The 16854-nt window shown below is 38.2% G+C and overlaps 1 protein-coding gene across 2 annotated transcripts in view; it reads left to right on the forward strand.

The window, feature by feature from the left end:
• Positions 1-14008: 14008 nt before the first annotated feature.
• The window catches only part of LOC115759029 (serine-rich adhesin for platelets), a 39509-nt gene continuing 36663 nt past the window's right edge, over positions 14009-16854 (forward strand). The window contains exon 1 of one of the 2 annotated variants that reach the window (XR_004017483.1): positions 14009-14392. The gene's annotated coding sequence lies outside the window, so the exon portion shown is untranslated. The remainder of the gene's footprint in view (positions 14393-16854) is intronic. The other variant, XM_030699844.1, reaches the window with a different exon arrangement.

Below are 16854 nucleotides of genomic sequence, written 5' to 3' on the forward strand. Positions count from 1 at the left end.
AATCAACCAAAATTAGTGCTTTTCATGTGTCATTTTTTAGGGCGTTTACTCAATATCTAATTGTGAGAACTGCATTTTTTACCACATGTGGCAACGCCATATGAAAAGAACCAGCTGTTGCGACTGGCAGTGTGACCACATTTACGTATTTATCGCGCAATTAGTTTGTGTCTTTTGTTTCCATTTAAAAAAAAAAAAGAAAAAATGTTTTATGGTGTAGTTTGCTTTCTTCTTGGCTTCAAATGCCAAGCAAATTGGCAAAGAACTGCCAAGAAATCAGCGTATCAAGGTATGTTTGTGTTGACATTGATTAACCACTCAATATTTGCTTGAATTGCCGCTGTTATTTCAGGCTTGGGGTAAGTTGACTTTCCACAACTTTATTGCCGGCGCCGCCGCCGCCAGCCACAAATGGCACAACGCATACCTGTTGCCGGTCCATGGCCGCAGTTTGGCCAATTAGCCGCAATGCCTTGGCTTAGTTGAGGTAACTATTTATAACCAGCCTTTCCAGTTGTCGTTAGCTTAATATGCGCTTTTCATTGTGCTGCACAGACTTCAAGTAATGCGGTCAACGTGTCCGTCTAACAGGAATTCGGTTATGTGCCGATTGCTCCCACTTCTGGGCCTTACAAGTTTCCGTCATATATGCCGCCCACGATTTTGTCGCTTTGGGCAACTTTTTGTGCCCATTGTATTTTGCATAAGTGCTGCCAAGTGCCGCTTAAAATAGTTGAAAAATAGCTAAAAATAGCTGGAATTAGCTTTTCTGATTTGGCAATAAAAAGTGTCGCTAGTACACTTAACCAACTAAAAATAGGCTAATGTAGCCAGAAAATAGCTGAGTAGCTCGGCAACACTGTTTTGCATAACAGCTGCATTGCAAAATGCCAAAACTGGTTTGCATTTCGCTCGAGGAAGTGTTGAGAACCAACAATGGCTCGCCCTGGGGAGCCCAGACAAGTCCAGCAGCTATGCGACTAGATTTATTTATAGTCCGTCTGTCCGTTCTAGCATTGCTTTTTGTATCACATTTCATAAACAATTTGTATGCACTGTTGCAGTTGCGTCTGCATTTTTTGTTTGTTTTAGTGCTTGCCTGCTGTCTTGGATGTTATTAACCTTGCTTGGTGCTTCTTGGAGCCTGCTGCCTCCTTGGGAGCTTCCAGACAGGTTCCAAGTTAATCAAATAGAATTGTGCCGGTCCGAGCAGCATAACCAGTTTCTATAATTCTTTAGCTTTTACTTTGTACGATCGCACGCTCTCGGCCAGCTCGCTCTCGCTCTCTCCTCCTCCTCTCTCTCTCTTTGTCTACCTGCTTGCCGCGTACACCTTTGGGCCGTTTAAGACACGTTTGCAGCTTCGCTGCGCTTGCCGCTGCTCGGCGCTTTTCAGTCACTTTTGAAACGTCGTCAGCGTCGCCAGTTACCAAGCGGATCGCGCCAGCTGGCAACAACAACAACAACAGTCCGTCCAGTTGATTTTGTAGTTGTAGTTTTATTTTTTGTTGTATCTTAATGCGCGTTCGTTGCGGACTGCGGATTCGCAAAAAAAAAAGAGTCATAAGAAGAAGAAATAATAATAATAGAAGTGGCTGCGAGTGCTAAACACAACAAAAAGAAGTGCTTGCCTAGGCAGAAAAAGTTTTTCAATAATACAATAAAGCCATAAAGCAATATTGAAATAAAAGAAAAGAAAAGAAATGCTACAAAAAAGTTAAAAAGTAACCACAAGCTACGTATTGCGCGCGCCATCTCGCTCTCTCTCTCTCTCTCTCGCTCTCGCTCTGTCTCTCCAACTCCCTTAGTCTATCTCGCTCTCTGCATACGCGTACTCCCACCTTCCCCCCCCCAAGCTTGGCTCTACTGCATGCATTCCTTGGAATCATTCTATGTGGATTATCGTTACGAGTCAGAAAGAATTAAGAAACAACAACAACGTTGCGTTATTTGGAATATTTTTTACGTTATACCTCAGTCTATAACGCTAAATAAGTAAGTTTTTAAAATCGTAACATTGATCTTAAATTTATAATTTTAATAAAAATTATTTTTTGTAAGTCGGTTAAACTTAGTGGTCCGATTTGGCCCCAGCCCCAAAGTTTCCTGTTTATACTTAGCTTTATACACTTGTCTGTTGATACTGATCAAGCATATATATACTCTATCGGATCGGATCGGATATATCTCCTTCTATGCGTTGCCCTTTTCATAGTAACAACTCCTCTTTAGTGTTTCTTCCCTTATTGAAACTTTCCTGAATTGTTGCAATTGTTCTATATTTGTTTATAAATATAGTAAAAATTTGTAAAAGCTTAGCTTATCTATATTATAGATGATTTATTATTGCATAATTATATTATTGATATATGCGATATATTACAAAGCAGATGATTCAGTTCTGATCGGGCCAATAAGCTAACCCACACGCTTGCATTGGAAATTAGCGTTAATGCAGCTTTGTTTGTGATTTATCAGCGACGCTCGCATTTCACTACAAAATTCATCGTCGTCGTCGTCGTCGTCGTCATTGTTGTTGTTGTTGTTGTTGTTGTTGTTGCTGTCTTTCAATTAAGTGTTAAGTGTTTGGCGATTAGATCATCCGCGGGGCGCGTCAAGCCGCTTAGCCAAGCTAATGAGTGTTTTGGCCAAGGCCGTCTAGAGAGCCTGAGAGCGCCGCGAGTTGATTGAACCTGCCACACAGCATCCAGCCATGTGGCAAGTTGCAGGCAGCCGTTTCCCTAATTATAATGAAAAGGGTAGCAAAACGAACAATACGAACACCCTGTTGCTACAGTGCACGCCATAATTATAGACACTCGACTGCATTTTCGTTCGTTAATGATGTTTTTATTTAACTTCTCAAATGTGAAGAAAATTCAATGCTGTGATTCATCTCAGTTATTGGGAAAAACTCAGAAGATAATATAATGTATGCAACTATGACAAATCTTTGCCAATGCTTATACGAAATTAGTCAACTTATTTCGTGAGCCAAAACTCATGGCTAATTATAGGCAGGGCTTAAAATTACTGCCATGGCATAATTATATAATATAATAGTTCAGTTTGCAGTTTCTTAAGAGCTATTTACGTATAGATATTTTCAATATGGATTGGATTGTGCTTTCAAAATTTGAATACTTTTGCAACAATTATTAAGTAACTAGAAATATATTTTGCCTTAGCTCAAATGTGATTAATTTGATTTTTTCCTTATGTTTTGTGTCAGGTAGTGGGAATTGTATGAATCTATAACTGACAGGTATATCATATATATTATACGATAAATCATTTATACCTTAATTTAGCTAGCTTTTTGTGGCATGCTTGTACTTTAATGTTTTTTATTAAGCTAAGGCTGAGTTCTGCTTGAAGTAAATGATTAACAATTGGGTTGGATTATCTTTTTAACTGTATGATTCTTTTCTTTCAAAGTTAATTGAAAAACGAATGCATATTACCATTTATTGCTTTTATCTTAAGCAAACTCAACTTATATTTAATTATGTGATGTGGCTTATTTGGTTATCCCGCATTGTAGCATAATGTGCTGATAGACTATACACAATTGCAATTTGTATCTTGATTTCGCACAGTGTGCACAATCTCAATTGTTGTTGTGGCCGTATTTAACTAGCCTGTGCTGATGTTTTTGTACCAGGCTGTTGAGTTGTGTTTTGAGGCTTTACTTTCCACAATATGTTAACAATTTTGATTGGCAATGCGATGCGTGGTGTTTGCATTGTTTTTAGCTGCCGTCGGATCTGTTGCATGTTGCAAATTGCAAACTGCAACAACGCGGCGCTGTAATTGTTTTGGCCGCCGCCAAGCGTAACCAAACAGCCCAATGGAGCGGCGTTGAACTCGCCGCACGGCTGCAACACTTTGAAAATGATTCTCTGCACAAAACACATTCTTGGCCATCTCAACAAAAGCCAAACAACAACAACAACAAAAACCTCGCACGCAATTGGAAGATGGATGAGAGATATACTTGAGGCTGAAGAGATATCCGAGTCGGACAGACTGGCAATGTACAACGCACAACGCACTCGACGTGGCCATAAATCACGCGTGCCTTGGCCATATTTGTGGTAGGCTCAGTCGCGGGACGCAGCCCATCAAATGTCAGCTACCTTTTAAGTTGCTTTTTTATTGTCCATATAGAAGTTGTTTTGGCCATATTTGTGAGCACCCAAAGTGCTTTTATTTCTGTACCGCTTACCAGTTCCTTAACGCATCTGAACTCTCTTGTATGATAATTACCCCAAAAAAACAGCTAAAAAGCCATTTGAAACATAACTGTGCTTATTATGATATGGCAGCTGTGACAGCTGCTTAGACAGCCAGAGAGTTTTGGGTGATTACTTTGTTTTCCTTTTCACCATTTATATAATTTGTTAAAAACTTGTTTTATTTTCGTTATGATATTCAATATGCTTACAGCAAATAGTTGTGTATGCTTAATTTGTTGAATTTCATATAGCTGGAAACGCTTTGCTCTGGTATTTACAACTTAAGCAACTTGAGGGCTTTCCCATATAATGGGGCGTTATTGGGGCGCTACTGGGGCGCTACTGGGGCGCTATTGGTGCGCCACTGGGGCGCTATTAGCCGCTATAAGCACAGATATGCTTTTCACTTAACTTTTTATTAAGATAAAAATGGATAAGGAAAAACTAGACTTTACTCTTTGGGGCCTCGAGAAACCCGTTGCGCTTGGCAATTTACTTGAAATGCGTTACACTTAATTCAATCGCAGATAGAAGCGTAAGATATTCGCTGTTGACCCAGTTCGCATTGGTAGATGTTTGAAGAAGCAACATTGCTCCAGGCACCCTATTCTGCGCCGAAGAGGCTATTCCATGCTGCAAACATAAAAATTTCTTTTAATTCATTTAATTTGATTTCAGCCAACTCAGTCATCAACGCAGCTTACCCATTGGCCAAAGTTATTAATAAGTGTTATTTCTTTCGTATTCTTATTTTTCCCTTTTTTTTATAATTTTGTTGCTTTTTGCGTTTTTCTACTTCTACACTCTGGGGCGTTTACTTATACGCTGACCTGATTAAAGACGGCACGCACACTCAGTTGGACTTGGAGCTCACTGACTCTGGTAGAAAGTGTCGCCACTCTCTTTTCTGCGGCGCAAAGCTTAGACACATTTTTGACATTTGTTGGCCCGCTGCAAGACGGCTCATTGAACTGGCTTGAGCTTGGGCCTGGGCTTGGTCTTGGAACCTTTAATTGAAAAATAATAAAAGTCAACCAGTTTTCAAAGCTGTCTCTCAACTTTGACATACAAAAATGCATTGTCAAAAGTTCATTGAAACGCTGCTTGCACCCAAAAAGTTTGTGCATACACAAATTAAAGAAATAATGTTGAAAAAGTTTTTTAAATATTATGACAATGCCCCGTGCGCCGCTTGGCCAACCAAAATGAGCTTCAAGCGTTAGCTCGTTTTTACAGCCGAGCGGCAGAGAATAGTTGACTTTTATGTTTCTCCTCCATTTTTATACACTGAACCTATTAAAAATGAGTAAAAAGGGGCATATTGTTTTTGCGAAAGTGTATGTAACAGGCAGAAGGAAACAACTCTGACCCCGTAAAGTATATATATTCTTGATCAGCATTGATAGTCGAGTCGATTTAGCCATGTCCGTCTGTCTGAACTCGTCGATGTAAGATGTTTGTTTCCGTCGCAGTACAAGTTTGTTTCCAATAATCGATAAATTGCCATGTTTCCCAATTTCCCAATCGATAAAAATCGATTTCGAAATCAAATTATGGGCATGAGGTTTCACGCATGACAGCTTTTCGAGTAATATAAACAGATCAATTATCCTTCATTTTCTAGCTAACGCTCTCCCTCCCTAATTGAATGTTTATAAAAAAGGGTATCCCCTAGTCGGGCACTGCCACAGCTATCTTACTTGTTTTGTTTGTCTTGCTGTTTCGTCAGCATTGTTGAAAATTCTAATTAAAATGTTAAAAAATGATGTTTGAGAATCTTCTCACATTTATGTGTGGCTTTTGGCTGGCAACTTTTATAAGCCATTGTTGTGTGTTGTGAATGAAGGAACTGCCAAAAAGATCATGTGTAGCTATTGCGTATGATAAAGGTTTCTTATGCATAAAGAATTGCGTTTTTCATTTTACATATACATTTTATTCAGTAGTGGCAAGTTAATATGATAAGATTTCGTAATTTTGATGTGGCAAATGCTTTGAACTTTCAAGACATGGGTGCTCGAGATGAAGTATGAAATCAAAGAAAAAAGAATACAATTATGCATTGCAGAAACATCACACACTGCTGCGATCAAAATAGATATAAACTCTTCCACCCACGTGCTGAAACTTGATTTTATTTTTAACATTCGCTTGCTTTTCTTACGTGTGATTGCATTATTTTTATTTAAGCATATGAGCTTAAAACACGAATCGTTTGTTTGTGCCAACGAATGCCTCTCTGCTATGCTCCGATATCAATGAATATTAGATATATTATATATCATATCGAAATGGAAGCCCTAAGGTATGTTTTGATTAAACAGAGAAGGCTACTCAATTGGCTTAATTCGAGTTGCCTGAAACTGAATTTGAATCTGCAAATTGCTTTGCTTACCTTAAATATATATATAAAATAAATTTATATTAATTTTCAATAGTCTTCTATTAAGTCCATTGAAACTAAACATTTTCCTGAACCGAAAATAGCATTTAATTTATGTTATTTGTTCGGCAAGCCTTACGGATAACTAAGTAGAGAGTAAGTTATAGTTTTTTAATAGGTTTATCTCATATCTTTATTTGATTTTCTTACCAGGCTCATTAGCATTTTCAGCGCCCCACATTTGGTCCATGACCAACAAGAGTGTTTCCCCGAAAGCATTTCTAACTTTCAACGAGCTAATTGTTATGCATTTGCCAAAGGCAGCTCAACAGCTCCGCAGCTCAGCAGCTTGCAAGCAAATCCAATTCAATCATTTAACAATTTTTGACGCCCCATTTTGGGCCCGAACCGCTCCAAATGAATTGGAGGTGCTGGCTCAGCGGGCAGCGTGAAGGCCGCGCCGGCGCTTGGCTCCGATTCGGATTCGGACTCGGCTCTTGCCATGCCTTTTACTGCATAGCATACACCATGTACACACACACACGGATCCGATCCGTTGCCGCATATGTGGAACCACATAATGACTAATAATGCTGCCGATTTGCATGCTATAAGGCGGCAACACAGCACAGGCCCCACTCTGTCTTGAGAAACAGAAACAGAAACTGGTTTTTTAGATATACTCGTATACACGCGCCGTGCATTGCAGTTTTTTTTTTTTGTTGAAGTATTCATACTCACATTAGGAAAGAAAAATTGAAACAATTATTAAATGCTGCGGCAAGATCCGGTCTCAGATTGCAGCTGATCTGCAAATCAGTTGCTGAAACAAAATGAAAACGTCTTCTTTGTTATGAAAATCTGTCTAAATGGTCTTTAATATGGAATAAAGATAGAGTTGTGGAAAAGAGAGATATCATGTGGAGTTATACGTCTTAGATTTTATAATCAATAGCATTTATTTCGCGCAAAGCTGCGTTTGGTATTGATAATATCTTGGACTAAACTCTTTTTGCTACTGGGAGTACCTATATATTTTGAATATAGTTCAATTTTTCTTATGATTTATTACAAAAGAAATATATACAAATGTATATTTCAGGTCCTAAGCCCGAGTTTGGTTTCTTTTATCGATAAATTGGCTCGTTTTCAAGCAATCGATAGAAATCGATATCGAAATCTTGTTTTTTGAGAAAGTCTCTTAAGTTTCAAGTGCTAGAGTTACAAACTCGATATGTAGCTTCTAGTCAAGCATCTTTCATTTTATAGATATCTCCATCCAATCCCTGCCTACCTTTCCCTCCTGCATTTCGAGTTGTTATAAGAAAGTTTAGGGTATCCCCAAGTCGCGCACTCCCGACACTCTTGTTTTCTTCATTATTTCGTCTCAAACATTAGGAAGCTATTTGTGTTTTGCCTTGATCTATTGATACATTACATCGATTTTAGCTTCAAATTGTTCTGACCTCCGCTAAAGCAGCTCCAATCAATTTTGGCCAATAACCAGATCGTAACAAATCGCGAAAATTGCTTAAATGAACATTTCAGTTTTGGCCATACCGACACGTACCACAAATGTAATGCCAACTAATTTCCTGACTAACTGCGAGCTGTCTGTCGACTCTTTGGGATTTCTTCTTGTTTTTCATACTTGATCATTTTATATACCATACATATGTAGATATTTTCTGCCCAGTGCAGGTAATTGTTTTTGTGTCTAGCCTCTCGATTAGCTTTAGGCATGGAGTTGTGGAGTTGAATGAACCTCGGCTCTTGATTCTTTCGAAATCTTCAGTGGTTTTCTTTGTTAACACTTTTGCTGTTGAAACTTCCGCCGCCGCCGTCGCGCAATTGGCCACACTTTTACAGTCAGACGGTTCAATGGGTTTAATTGAAAATTCATTTTGTTAATTTGTTAGCAATTATAGTGCATTTGATTGTGACTTTTGCTGCTGTCACAACTTTCACCATTCAAATGGGGTAATTTCTTAAGTGACTTGACTCCTTGCACTCAACAGTTGTCCAGCTGTCCATCTGTCCATTATGCTGCTATTGGCCGCGACAGTGGAAAAATACTCGCCATCCTATGACAATACAGAAAAATATGTATAAACATTTAAACGTTACGTTTGTTAAAGTTTTGACACTTGCTTAACACACACACACAGAGTTTTAGGTGTAGGTGTTTGCTTGGACACGGTCCGATTTCTTTTTGTTTTGGTATCATTTTTTTATAGTTCGACTACCTCTTTTGGCTATCTTGGCCTAAATTTGCATAATTTATGTAATTTCTGCGTCATTTTTTATTGACTCTTATGGGAATATAAACAAAAAGTGAATATATAATTTTGGACTCGAAGTTTGTCGTGTGTCCCGCGGCATAGAAAATTTCCGGATCAGTTTTTTGCTTTTGTTTATTGTGTCTGTTATGTGTATCTTAAGCAACTTGACTCTAATTCCTAGGTTATTTATTTGCCGTAGTTGGTCATTTAACATTTGCCAGTTAACAAAGAATTTATGAGACCGCATTGGAATTTGTTCATTTAAAGCGTACAAAAATTCTCTTTAGGCCTGAGCTTGTTCTGGTGCCACGCGCTTACGCCAGCAACCGTATTTCCGTTTTCGTTTCTTCTTTGTGCGCTATCCTTAAGCGTTTTGCTGCGCGCTTTTCTCTTAGGCAACAATTTTCTTCCGTTCTGTTTTCTTAAAACCTAAAGAAACTTAATTGTAAAGCTAACTCTGAAACTACTTCCCCAAAATATATATTGATGACAAGATAGTTTCCTATCGATAGCTATATCTTACCAAGATCAGCTAAACGTATTTTCACTGTAGTTTTTCTCATTGAAAATTGCTGGCACAAAGGTTCTCTCTGTTATCGCCAGCCCGTTCGGTTATAACAGCACTTCAAGGGCCGTGTCAAGTTTTTCCCCAGTGAACGGTTCCAAACAACTTGATTCCCAACTCCAAGCAGAGTACCTTGGATGACCTTGTTCCCACAGAACTGAACTGTACACTGGCCACTGAAGCCCCATTTATTTAATTTAGCTGGCGACGATTTCTGTGTTCTGCGGTTTCATTTCATTTCGTTGAAGCCAAGCAATCAGCAAAAGTGGAAGACGTACGGAAAGTAAATGGAAAAACTTAATCAAGCGACCGCAGCCAGAATGAAGAAATGAAAAGGTAGCCACGATAAATTCAAATCAATGTATAGTCTAATTTATGGGCTACCAGCCAGGCCCTCGTCGAGCGGAATCTGCAAGCGTTGCACGTACCTCGCTGCACCCACGTTCCCAGCTCAAAGCCACAGCGTTCCGATCCGATCCCATCCGATCCGTACGTAGCTGCTGATTAAACGCCCACCTACTTTCCCGTCGTCATTCCGCGTCTGTCCAATCTGTCTGTCTAACTGGGCTTATCATTTGAATGACGATGGCTTTGCCTGACTGGCGGCCATTCAAGAGCTGGATTCTTGGCTGGAAGCGCTGAGGCGTGTCAGTTTGTGGCCCACGTCTTGGACCTGGCTTCTGCATGCTCATCCATTGTTTCACATTGTGCTTTTTTTTTATTTATTTCTTTCGCTCTCCCGTCCTTAATAAATTTGCAGCTCTTGTGCTACTTCCACGCGTATTTGGCACACAGTCGAGCTGCTATTCCCCTCGAGCGACTGCGATTTTCTGACTGGCAACAACTTTGCGTTTGCTATTCAAATTGTTTAATGGCATTTTTATGCATTGCAAATCGCGCTGCCAGTTTTCCAGTTAGGAATTTTTGTTAAGTCATATACATGACAGAAATGCTGGGACCCAGGGCTAAACTGGAACAAAATGGATGCTACCGAGTTCTTTGTGCATGTAGCAGCATTATTTATTAATGATGTTCTTGGCTATAGTTGAAGTGAATATTTCTCCGGCATGCCTAGAGACAATGGGACGCAAAATTAATAAGATTTAAGCTTGCGTTAAATGCAATTACATAAGTTTTGCACTTTGTTGATGCCAAATGCGAGAATAAACTCCAAGTTTTATGCTGAAATTCACATGAATCTTGAATTTCGATTATAAGATAAGCTTAAGGTTGCATCCCACATTTGTTACAAAATTATATATATACAAAATGTACTTTAATTAGCACTCATTTACAAGTTGTTTCTAATTTCTCGCAGTGCATGACATCTCATTCCATACATTCCCAATTAACAGCTAGTTTATGACCATCCTAGCACATTATAAGTGGGTAAAGACTTAAATGCTTCTGATAAACTTATCATCTCAGTCATTCACTCTTAAAGATATAATGAAAATCTGTAAAGCTGATATATACTTACATATATCTCAGACGTGGTGATCAGTTTCCACTCACATAGGTGAAAGATGGGTGGAAAATGAATAATTCGAACTTAAAGCAAAATAAAGAATGTAAAGAAGCTAGTATATAAAAAAAGTTGATTATAATATCAAATAGGGGCAAGTTAATGAATATATTTAAGAGCTCAGTTTAGGCTGCATCATTGAGCATTACGCATCCATAATGATTACTAAGACGCATTTAGAACATGTTACAGTTGCTATGACGAAATCGTCAACAAGATAAACGATGATTTATACAATTATTAGCATTTCAGGCAGCCACGCCAGCAATAATGTATTTATAGAGAGCTCTGTGCACATCGCATTTTTGCATAATAAACATGACGATGAACTCTACGTAGTATCTGAAGTTGGGGCTAGAGACAAAAGCTTTATAAATTGCCAAACAAAAAGATCGCAACAAGTTTTGCGGTTTTCCCACGAACGTTATTTGTATTTGCACAAGTGATTCGGCGATTTGTCGATGTTCGCCATAAAATGTCACCATATACACTGTAAAAAAAAAAGAAGTAAATAAAATAAAGATTTGGCACAGTTACGAAAGCAGGCAAAAGAAAAACACGAAATAACAAAAGTACAATCAAATTATTGGACTGGCAACAATTTAGCCGCAAGGTTGCAAATCGCTTTCAACATTTCATTAGAGCAGAAAATATGATTCATAATGAGCCAAGCCAATTTGCATAGAAATCAAGAAAAGCAACAAAAAATCAAAAGTGAAACAGAAGGCGTGCCACAAGCACGAGATCAATTAATAAACTCCTACCTGGTCTTATATACTATATACTAAATGCAAGGGTTGGCTGGCATTCACTTTCAAAGCAAAACTTCCTGCTAACACAGAAAGAGTGAAAAGTTCCAGCTGGTAGCCCCTCCAGACCCCTCTCTGCAATCATGACTAGCCAAAACATTGCACAACTCCTGAGAATGGCCGGCAACAACACAATAAACAATGCTCTGATAGGCGAAATTTCGTAAGCTTTCCGCAAACTGCAAGTGGCCAAAAGGCAGCCTGAAGACGCGGCAGCGCAATTGAGGCAAAAGAAGAAAAACCAACCAAAATGAGATTGCAAATTGTATATTGTGTGTGGGAGCTGTTGAGTCGAGTTTTAGATTCGAGTCGCATCAGCCAAAGACTCGGCAATTGTTTGCCCTAAACTCTGTGAAACCCAAATGAACGAATGAAGAAAATGTTAATGAATCTTTTTAATTTTGTCTGTGGCCAGACGAAAGTGAAAGTCCATCTACAGCTACAGTGTGTGCAAAATGTTTACGAATAGAAATGCGAGCGCGCCTTTGTTTCAATTTTTCGTGCGTTTCACACGCAAGTTTATTACACTTTCAACTTTGACTGGCGCCTTGCGCAGAGTGTGCGAAATAAAAAGCAAGTGATAACCAAAATGTAAACTGTATACGAAATCATGCATCACTCGGCGAAAGGTGTAAAAACAAAAACACAAGTTCATCATGCAACGGCCATAAGTTCACATAGGTTTGATTACAGATGTGCGATAAACCTAAGCGGGCGATTAGATTTTAGGAGCTGTCTTTTTAAAAGACAACTAGCTAATGTGTTGCTCAACTTAAGCTGTTTAATTTTAATACGCTGTTTTCTTTATGGTTAATAAACACTTTTGCTCAACAATAATTACAATTTGTAAATTCCTCAATTGTGGAATTTGGCACTTGTTTTTTCTTGAACAGAAATAATAAGAACAAGTTCGTCGATTAACAACACTTATTTCAATGCAATTCATATTACATATTGCATTTCCCAGCACTGAAATCACAAATGCTTTTCATTTGAAATTATAATTAGTACATTCCGCAATTAAGGAATTTGGTTCTTCGCTTTTCCTAAACAGAAATAATAGGAACAAGTCTGTCGACTAACAACACTTGTTTTCAATGCAATTCATATTGCATATTGCATTTCGCAACACTGAAAGCACATGTGCTTTTCATTTGAAAAATATAAAAAATATTTTGTATTGATAACCCACACTGTTTCAGCTTACAGCCATAGTTTATCTTCTTACTTGATATAGCTGTTGGGCATATTATCTTTTATAATTATTGTTGTTGTTTTTGCTGCTCAGACATTTACTTGACAATTATTATATTTTAGTACGTCGTTGTGCTTATTACATTTTGTACTTGTGCTTGTCTCAGTTTTTTTATCGCCCTGTATGAACCAAATATTTTTGTACAAATTTCGCACATTTGTCAAATTTTTAGATCTAGTGTAAACAATGCTTACCTGAACCTTTACCAAGTTAAACTAAAACTATAAATGTCTTTGATTTTAGTACAATTGAACGTTAAATGATAACAGATTAGTTTTCGTGAACTTGTTACCTAGTTCGTCATTTACCGTGTGCCCAATGTGCAGGGGTCTTACCCGTTGTCCAAGACAATCAGCCGGAGAGATTACAGTCTGATAACACTTATCACAATTATTATATGGCTTTTTCTTTTGACGTTGGTGTCGTTTATTTGTGGGCTTATTTGTATGCAAAAATAAGGCGGCAGCTTGTGCTGACCAGCTGGCTGACCAGTTTGGTTTGCCAGCTCGTGGGTATTGGAGGCGGAGGCGCGCCATGCCCAGCAAATGGGGTAAGCGCCATTTGGCGGCAGTCAACATATTTTGATTGCGGGGGCGTCGCGACTGCAGATTACGCGTGGCATTTTCCCGTAAAAATATATATATATATACCATATTTACAATTTTTATCTCTGATGCTGCTTTGTTTTCCGCTGCTGCTGCTGCTGCTGCGTTCGGCATTCGCACGAAACGCCGATTCGCTGCGTTGAAAATATTAAATTGTAAATAAATACTAAAAAAAAAAGCAAACAAGAATTATGTTCGTGTCGCCGTCGACGCGGCGAACGTTGTGTGTGTGTGCGTGTGTGTGCGTGTGTGTGCGGAGTGTGGTGTGTGTGTTTTGTTGTATTTTTTTTTTTTTGTTTTTTGCTGCCTAGTACTTAAGCGCACCTCAGACGCTGCGGTCGGCGTTCGGAAATGTCGTTAGCAGTCGCCTTTTACTTTTGTTTAAATTGTTTTGTTGTTTTTTTGTTTTAGTCGCGCGCACTTTTCGCCTTTAGTCCCGTACTAAATGAGCGCGCGTTTTAGTACTAAATCGAACTGTGCGAAAATTGGCAGCCAAATTGCCAAAAATAAATAAAACGATATTTTTTTTTTCGCCCAAATGGTTTTTGTTGCCTTATCACAGCGCACAATTGTCATGCTATAAGAGATAACAAATATTATACGACGTTTAACTCAACTCTGTCCTGAGCTAAATATGAATTGAATGCCTTTGTGTTAAGAATGTTGAGATTTTAGCACAACGTTCAAGGATTACACAAACACCGAACGAACCGATTCTTAACGAGCACAGGTGAGAAAGTACCAAGGCCTGACGCATCTCTTTAGCAAATGGGCGTCGCCTGCAAAATGTAAACTTTGCCTATATTTGTAGGCGGAGAGATAACAATTGTGTGTGATTGGTAAATATTGAAAATTTGTGTTCTAAAAGCAATGAGTGCATGCCTATATATACATCATATTTTATATGCACTTTAAAGTGTACTAAATTGAAGAGGCAATGCGGCATGTACTAAAAAAGTTAAAAGTGCTGTTGATACAATTAATTAAAACTCAACTCGTAACCGAAAAAATATGCCTAAATCTGTACTAAATCGCACGCCTCAAGTGTACTAAAAGCATATTGCCTATAAACGTACTAAATGCATTATATGAACTTTCAGTGAAATAAAATTGGTAAAACTAAAGATACAAATTCATTCTGTACTAAAATACATAAATTCAATAAAGTACACTATCGAGCTTGAAAAACAAATATATATGTCTTTAGTGTACTAAACTAGATAAAGCTGTGATTACTTGTCTGAAGTGTACTAAAAGTATATGTCATAAAATGAAATATAATTTCAACGAATATGCACTTGCAAAATGTGAATGTGTACTAAAACTACGTTAAAAAAGTGTACTAAATAAAAATGCAAATATGCACGTTTTTGTGTGACTCACGTTTTTAAACTGTTTGTGGACAGTAAAGACGATTAGGTTTTTTGCGGAAAAAAGTCAAATATCTGTATTAAAAATTGTTTACTTTGCATTTGGTTTTGAAACCACAAACAAATAGGCGCCTCATATCAGCGCGAAAATGTCTTCAATATGCTAACACTACTAAAGACCCTTGAACACATTCATATGCACATGTTTATATCACTCTTTGGGCATTTTTAACGATATAATATCGTAAAGTACCGCGATACATGGCCAACAAGGCAAGTGAGTCATTTGACGGAGACCAAGAGACGCGCCCCAAAACAAACGTACTCATATTGTCGTGCCCAAAACAGAGAGACAGAGAGATCCCCATTATCCAATAATTCATTTTTGAGCTTTGTTGTTTATGAAAGGCCAACCGACACGAAATTGTACAAAATTTATGCGAACCAAAATAAACAGAGATTCATTCGAAGCGCAGCGGCCACAACCAAAGACAATGCGTAGCCATGCGCCGGCAAAATGGAAAATTAAAAATAATCAAAAACAAAAAAAAAAACGAGAAAGAAAGGCTATCTTCGCCGAAGATCTAATACCCTTGCAGACCCAACCTTTTCATAATGCTTATAGTGCTTTGTCCGTATCTAAGAAGCATAGGGAAAATAGTTAATGCCGAGTTTGGGCAAGATATCTTGATAAACAAAATGTTTTTTCATACAAAAACTTAATTTTCGACCGATCGTTCCTATGGCAGCTATATGATATAGTGATCCGATCCAGCTGGTTTTCACATATGTGCTGCGTGCAACAGAAAGACGGACTTCTGCAAAATTGCATTAAGATAGATTTAAAACTGAGAGACTAGTTCAGACAGACGGACATGGCTCTGTCGACTCAGCTGTTGATGCTGATCAAGAATATATATACTTTATGGAGTCGCAGATGTCTCCTTCTATGCGTTACACATTTCACGACAAAATTATAATACCCTCTGCAAGGGTATAACAAACCAAATATAAAACAATTTCGAACTGCACATTTGTGGGGCAAGTGAACTTTTGCAATAAAAAGCTGCTGGCAACTGGCAGACGGTGCGTGATCCCAGAAAGTCAGATGGCCACCAAAGAGTCTTAAACACTCTTTAAGATTTCCGCAATGCCCGACCAGATATTACATATCGAAATATATGCCAGTGTATATGCATAACAGCCGCACAACAGCACTCGGCCAGACAATCTAATAAAATAATTTATGCTTTTCTAAGAACACTTTTTTTTTCCCAGCCCTTTGCGAGCCGCTTGATCTAAAATGTTGTTCGCTTCGGCTTCGTTTCTTTTATTTTGATCATTTTATTTATAGATGCGCACAAAATGTGACGCACTAAACATTTGGCATGTGAGTTTATTTATTTTAATTTTGTTCAATTCTTTTTTGGTTGCTACGTTTTTTATTTCGAGTGAATGACTTGTGTGCACCCTAGTAGAGAGTAGTCTAATATTGTCATGAAATGTGTTGACATTTCCGTGCCCATAAAGTATATATATATATTCCTGTTTAGCATCAAGATACGAGTTGATAAAGCCATGTCCTTCTGTCCGACTGTCTGTTTTTTATGCGAAATAGTCTCTCAGTTGCAATGCCATTCATTGTCTTGAAACTTTGCTTAGGTCCGTCTTTCCAATCTGTTTCAGACAGTACATATGTCGGATCTGGCCGGATCGGAACACTATATCACATAGCTGTCAATGATGATGATCTGATATGGAAACCTTTTTTACATTGAGATAACTTTCCCCAAACTTCGGATTTAATAGTTCCATTATGATC

This window comes from Drosophila novamexicana, unplaced genomic scaffold (assembly GCF_003285875.2).
Source record: "Drosophila novamexicana strain 15010-1031.04,08,12 unplaced genomic scaffold, DnovRS2.1 tig00000193-arrow-pilon, whole genome shotgun sequence".
Classification (NCBI taxonomy): domain Eukaryota; kingdom Metazoa; phylum Arthropoda; class Insecta; order Diptera; family Drosophilidae; genus Drosophila; species Drosophila novamexicana.